Source organism: Prionailurus bengalensis, chromosome X, assembly GCF_016509475.1.
Source record: "Prionailurus bengalensis isolate Pbe53 chromosome X, Fcat_Pben_1.1_paternal_pri, whole genome shotgun sequence".
In the NCBI taxonomy this organism is placed as follows: Eukaryota; Metazoa; Chordata; class Mammalia; order Carnivora; family Felidae; genus Prionailurus; species Prionailurus bengalensis.
Genome location: NC_057361.1, coordinates 30,947,893 through 30,954,841, shown reverse-complemented (window position 1 = coordinate 30,954,841; position 6,949 = coordinate 30,947,893).

Genomic DNA, 6,949 nt, shown 5'->3' with positions numbered 1-6,949 from the left:
ACTGTCATGCACTGTTGGTGGGAACGTAAACTGGTGCAGCCACTCTAGAAACCAGTATGGAGATTCCTCAAAAAATTAAAAATAAAATTACCATATAATTCAGTAATTCCACTACTGTATATTTACCCAAAAAATATGAAAACACTAAATCAAAAAGATATATGCATTCTTGTGTTTATTGCAGCATTATTTACAATAGCTGAAGTGTGGATGCAACCCAGTTGTCCATTAATAGATGAATGGATAAAGAAGTGTTATATATACACAATGGAATATTATTCAGCCATAAAAAAATAATGAAATCTTGCCATTTGTAAAAACACGGATGGGTCTAGAAGGTATAATGCTAAGTGAAATAAGTCAATCAAAGAAAGAGAAGTACCATATGATTTCACCCATCTGTGGAATTTAAGAAACCAACCGAACAAAAAACAAGACTCTTAAATATAGAAAATTAGAAAACTGGTAGTTACCAGCAGGGAGGTGAGTAGAGGGATAGGTGAAATGGGATTAAGATAGGTGAATGGAATTAAGAGTACACTTACCATGATGAGCACTGAGTAATGTATGTAATTGTTGAATCATTATATTGTACACCTGAAACTATTTAGCACTGCACATTAATTATACTGGAGTTAAAAAAAACAAATAAATTTAACAAAACCCAAAGTGCTAGCATATATTTTTCTTTCTCTTTTTTCCCAATCCCTTACACTCAGATAAAAGCCTTTTTTTTTTTTTTCTCATTTCACACTCTTCTGCCCAGAGAATTTCCATTTAGGAAACACTATTTTGTGAATGAATATAGCAACTTTAATATGCAGTGTCTCTTTTTTTGGCATGGTCTCATCTTCTTAGATTCCATCATTATTCCAAATATAAGCATTATTTTGCTCTTGCTGAAATCCATGTTTTTAGTAAATTAATATCTTATATACTGGAAGTTTAAAATCATAAGGGTGTCTTTGTAGTTCACTTCTCAAATGAAATTAATTGGCATTGAGGAGCTCATATGTCTAATTACCTGCTAAAGCTAATTGGGCTAATTATCATTTCTGTTTCCTGGGGGCGGAAAAGTAGAGTGAGCTCCTAGATTCACAGTTTTTGTTGAGTCACTGTTGCATTTTCAGCAATCTCTGCATTGTCAACTTTTGCTGGACAGGCCCATCCAAATTCCAGAATTTGTTTAACTTTTTAATATGTTTTTTAAGCAGCTTCATTAAAGTGTAATTGACATACCATAGACTGCATGTATCTAAACTGTACAATTTGATAAATTTTGACATATACCTCTGAAAATATTAGTTCGCAATTTCTACTATATTATGTAAATGCAATCATACAGTATGCAGTCATTTTGGCCTGGCTTATTTCACTCATCATTATTTTGAGACTCATCCATGTTGCAGAATGTATCAATAATTTATTCATTTTATGATCAAGTAATATACCAGAGTATAGATCCATGGCAATTTGTTTATGCCTTCACCTATCGATGGAGGTGATGGATATTTTCTTTATCTTGATTGCAGTGGTGATGGCTTCATGGGTGTATGCATATCTCCAAACTCATCTAATTGTATGTATTAAATATGTCCAGTTTTTTATTTTTTGTTTTATTTTTCCTTAAAATTTTTAATGTTTATTTATTTTTGAGACAGAGAGAGAGATAGAGGGCGAGCAGGGGAGGGGCCAAGAGAGAGGGAGACAGAATCTGAAGCAGGCTCCAGGCTCTGAGCTGTAAGCACACAGCCTGATGCGAGGCTTGAACTCACCAATGGTGAGATCATGACCTGAGCCAAAGTCAGATGCTTAACCAACTGAGCCACCCAGGTGCCCCAATATGTCCAGTTCTGTAAATGCCAGTTATATTTTAGTAGAGTTGTTTAAAAAACATTAGAAGAGAATGAGTTTGGGCTTTATGGGAACTATATTTGCAACTTTTTGAAATAAATCTAAAATTATTGTAAAATTTAAAAATAATCCATTCATTTTATTGTCAAATACTACTCCATTGTATCAATAAAAAATACCACAATTTGTTTATTCCTTCGCCTATTGATGGACCCTGCAATTGTTTCATTTGGGAGGCTATTTTATTTATTTTTTAATTTTTTTAAATGTTTATTTATTTTGAGAGACCGGGAGTGAGCATGCATGTGCACATGGGGGAGGGGCAGAGAGAGAGGGAGACAGAGGATCAAAGTAGGCTCCATGCTGTCAGCACAGAGCCCCATGCCAGGCTTGAACTCACCAGCCATGAGATCATGACCTGAGCTAAAATCAGAGGTTTACCTGACAGAGCCCCCCAGATGCCCTGGAAACTATTTTCTTTTATTACATTTTATTTATTTTTGAGAGAGAGAGACAGACAGAACACAAGTGGGAGAGAGGCAGAGAGAGAGGGAGATGCAGAATCTGAAGCAGGCTCCAGGCTCTGAGCTGTCAGCACAGAGCCCGACGTTGGGTTGAATCCACAAACCGTGAGATCATGACCTGAGCCGAAGGCTGATGCTCAACCGACTGAGCCACCCAGGCGCCCCTGAAGACTATTTTAAATAAAGCTGCTGTAAACCCTCATATGCAACTATTAATATGTTTCTATGCCTTATTCCTTTAGGGTAAGTATCGAAGAATGAAACAGATATGATACATATTTAACTATTGCTGGTCTGTTTTCCAAAGTAATTATACATTACAGTTGTACATGCACATACTCACCAACATTTGGTTATTATAAGTTTTGAAATAAATATTTTAGCTCTTCTGACATGTGTAATGTTCCTCTCTGCTGTGGCTTTATTTTGCATTTCTGGACTAACGATTGAAGATGAACACCTTTTCTTGTGCTTGGTTTCTCCCTATCTTTAGTCAGGTATCTGTGCAAATCTGTGCCCATTTATTATTGGATTGCTTAATTTATTATCAATTACTTTATTTTATTTTATTTTTTTTATTTTAGAGAGAGAATGAGCATGAGCAGGGGAGAGGAGGAGAGAGAGAGAGAGAGAGAGAGAGAGAGAGAGAGAGAGAGAATCCCAAGCTGGCTCTGCGCTAAGCCCACATGGGGCTCAATTCCATAACCCCTGGATCATGACATGAGCCGAAACCAGGAGTTCAATGCTCAACCGACTGAACCACCCAGGAGTCCCAATTATCAATTACTTTTCAGAGTTATTTATATAGTGTAGACACAAGCCCTTTGTCAGATGTGTGATTTGCAAATAATTTCTCCCAATCTGTAAATTGCTTTTTTCATCTCCTGATGGAATATTTCACAGACCACAAAATTTTCATTTTGATGATATACAGTTTGTCAATTTGTTCCTTTGTGGATCATGTCTTTGGCATGATTTCTAAAAAATCTTTGCCTAACCCAAGTTCACAATGATAGTCATGTAGAAGTTTTGTTGTTTTAGGTTTTACATTTAAGACTATGATGCATTTCGGGGTGCCTGGGTGGCTCAGTCAGTTTCAGCTCAGGTCATGATCTCAGATATTCCTGGGTTTGAGCCCCACCTAGGTCTCTGCCCTTGCAGCTCCAGCCTGCTTGGGATCCTCTCTCTCCCTCTCTTTCTGCCTGTCCCCTTCTCCCACTGCCTCTGTTTCTGTCAAAATAAAAAAGTGAACTTCTATTTAAAAAAGACTATGATGCATTTTGAGGGTTTTTTTTTTTTGCGTGTGTGTGTGTGTGTGTGTGTGTGTGTGTGTGTATGTGTGTGTAGCACAAAATATTTTTAGGGGGGAGAAGGGCATGTGAATATTCATTTGTGCCAACACCATGTGTTGAGTAGTTTTTGTTTTCTCTACTACATTTCCTTTGTACCTGCGTTATAACCATTTTTTGAAAAACTTGTGAGTGTATTTCTAGAATCTCCATTCATTTCCACTGATCTGTTTGTGTATCTTTTTGCCAGTGCCACTCGATGTTGATTACTGTAGCTTGATAGAAGTCTTGAATTCAGGTAGTGTGGTTAGAGAACATACTTCCCATTACCTGAATCTTGTAAATATATCAAGATTTATTTTATGGCCCAGAATATCACTAGTCTGTGTAAACACCCACTATGCATTTGAAAAGAATGTGTATTCTGCTGTCGTTGAGTGGTATATTCTATAAATATCAGTGAAGTCAAATTTGTTAACAGTGTTGTTTTTTCTATATTTTTACTGATTTTCTGCCAAATTTGCTTCATCAATTATTGAAAAAGGGAAATGAAATCTCTATCATTTTGGATTATCTAATTCTTCTTATAGTTCTATCAGTTCTTATACCATGTATTTTGAAGCTCTGTTGTTAGATGCATGAACATATTAAGATTGTTATTGACATTTTGATAATTTGAACCCTTTATCGTTATGAAAACACCTTCTTTCTTCCTGGTAATATTTTTTGCTCTAATATCTTGTGAGATATTAATATCAGAATTCTAACTTCATTTTGACTACCATTACCATCCAATAACTTTTTTCTTCTTTTATTTTTAACCAATTTATATCTTTAGAGCTGAAGTATATTTCTAGTTGACATCATATACTTGCTCTTTAATCCAAACTGACAAATTTTGGTTTTTAATCTATTTAGACCATTTGTGTTTTTTCCATTTTTAAACATTTTTGAAATAGAGATTCACAGGAAATAACAAAATAGCAGAGAGTGGTCCCATGTACACACACTTCATTCAATTTTTCCAAATTGTTATATATTTCAGTATTAGGATACAATATCAAAAACAGGAAATTGACATTGGTAAAATATTTGTGTGTAATTCTGTCTTTTTATGACTTGTGTAGAACTGTGTAACCACTACCACAGAAGTATTTCATCAAGGCAAAGATCATGTTTTTCCTTTATAATTGCACCTACCATGGCAATATCCTTAACCATTCCTAACTACTAACCTGTTCTCCATCTCTATAATTTTACCATTTGAAGAACATCATATAAATGGAATATAATACTCTGACATTTTGAGACTGACTTTTGTCATTCAGCATAATACTGTTGTGATCCATCTAAGTTGTGTGTATCAAAAGTCCATTTCTCTTCATTCTTGAGTATTTCATGGTCTGGATGTACCACTCAACTAGTGAATGATATTTGTTTAACCACTCACTTAATGAGGGATATTATGGCAGTTTTGAGTTTTTGATAATTACAAATAAATCTTCTATGGGCAATATATACAGGTTTTTCTATAGATGTAATTTTTTAAAGTTTTATTTATTTATTTTGAGAGAGAGAATGTGTGTGTGTGTGTGTGTGTGTGTGTGCACATGCAAGCAAGGGGAGGGGCAGAGAGAGAGAGAGAGAGAGAGGAGAGAGAATCCTAAGCAGCCTCTGTGCACAAACCATGAGATCATGACTTGAGCAGAGATCAAGAGTTGGACACCTAACTGAGTGAGCCACCCAGGTGCCCCTGTACAGACATAAGTTTTAATGTATCTGGAATAAATGGCTAAGAGTGTAATTGCTGGGTTGTATGAGGTGTATGCTTAGATTTTTGAAGACACAGCCAAACAATTTTTCAGAGAGGCCATAACATTCTAGATCTCCACCAGCAATATATGAGAAATCCTCTTATTGCACTCCCTTGCCAGCATTTAGTATTGTCACTAGATGTTATTTTGGTTGTTCTGATAGGTGTGTTATAATATCTCATTATGGACTTAATTTCCATTTCCCTGGAGGTAGTGATGTTGAACATCTTTTTGCACGCTTCTCTGCCATCTGTATATCTTTTTCAGTGAAAAGACTCTTCATGCTTTTTGTCCATTTTCTAATTGGATTGTTGCTTTGTTTTTAATATTGAGATTTGAGAATCTTTTAGACACTTTAGATGTGTGCCTTTTGTCAGATATATTGCTTGTCTTTTTATCCTTCCAAAAGGATCTTTCACAAAGCAGAAGTTTTTCATTTTTATGAAGTCTGAATCGTCAATTTTATCTTTTACATATGATGATTTTCATGATAGGTCTAAGAATTTTTTTCCTAGTGATAGATCCTGAAGATTTTTTCATATGCTTTTGTTTTCTAAAAGTTTTATGATTTTGTGTTTTACTTTTAAGTCTGCACCCCATTTGAGTTAATGTTTTAATAAAATGTGAGATTTAGGTCAAAGTTTGATTTTTTTTTTAAACCTATGTCTATTTAGTTGCTCAAGCACCATTTGTTGAAAAGATTACCTTTTTAAAATTGACTTGCTTCTACAACTTTGTCAAAAATTAGTTGGTTACACATGAGTGGGCTATTTCTATGTTCTCTATTCTGTTTCTCTATTTATCTATGTATCTATCCCAGGATATGGTTCAACTTGGTATGTGTACCCTCAGTGCTTGAACGGAATGTGTATGTTTTACTGTTATTTCTATAAATGTCAATTAGATCCTACCAGTTCATATGTTGTTTAGTTAATATATTGTGGCGATATTCTATATTTGTGTTGATTCTCTGTCTAGTTGTTCAAATAACTGTCAAAATAAGGTTATTAGAGTCACTGACAAAATTGAGAACTTGTTTACTCATTCTTTCAGTTCTATCAGTTTTTGATTCACTTATTTTGCAGCTTTATTTTCTTATTGTTGTTTGGCACAACACATTTAAGATCACTGTATCTTCTTGGGTGAGCGTTCCTCTCTCATAACTTTCTTTGCTGTAAAATCTAATCTGTTTATTATTAATATAGGAACTTCTTTATTCGATTAATGTGTGCCTAGCATATCCTTTTCCACCCTTTTACTTTCAATCTATTTTTTTTTAATTTTTCACTTGTTTTAGTATAGTTGACACATAATGTTATACTAGTTTCAGGTGTGCAACTTAGTGATTTGACAAGTTTATATATTATGCCCTGCTGACCACAAGTGTAGCTACCATCTGTCCCATTACATCACTGTTAACAGTATCATTGACTATACTCCTTATGCTGTGCATTTTACTCTTGTGACT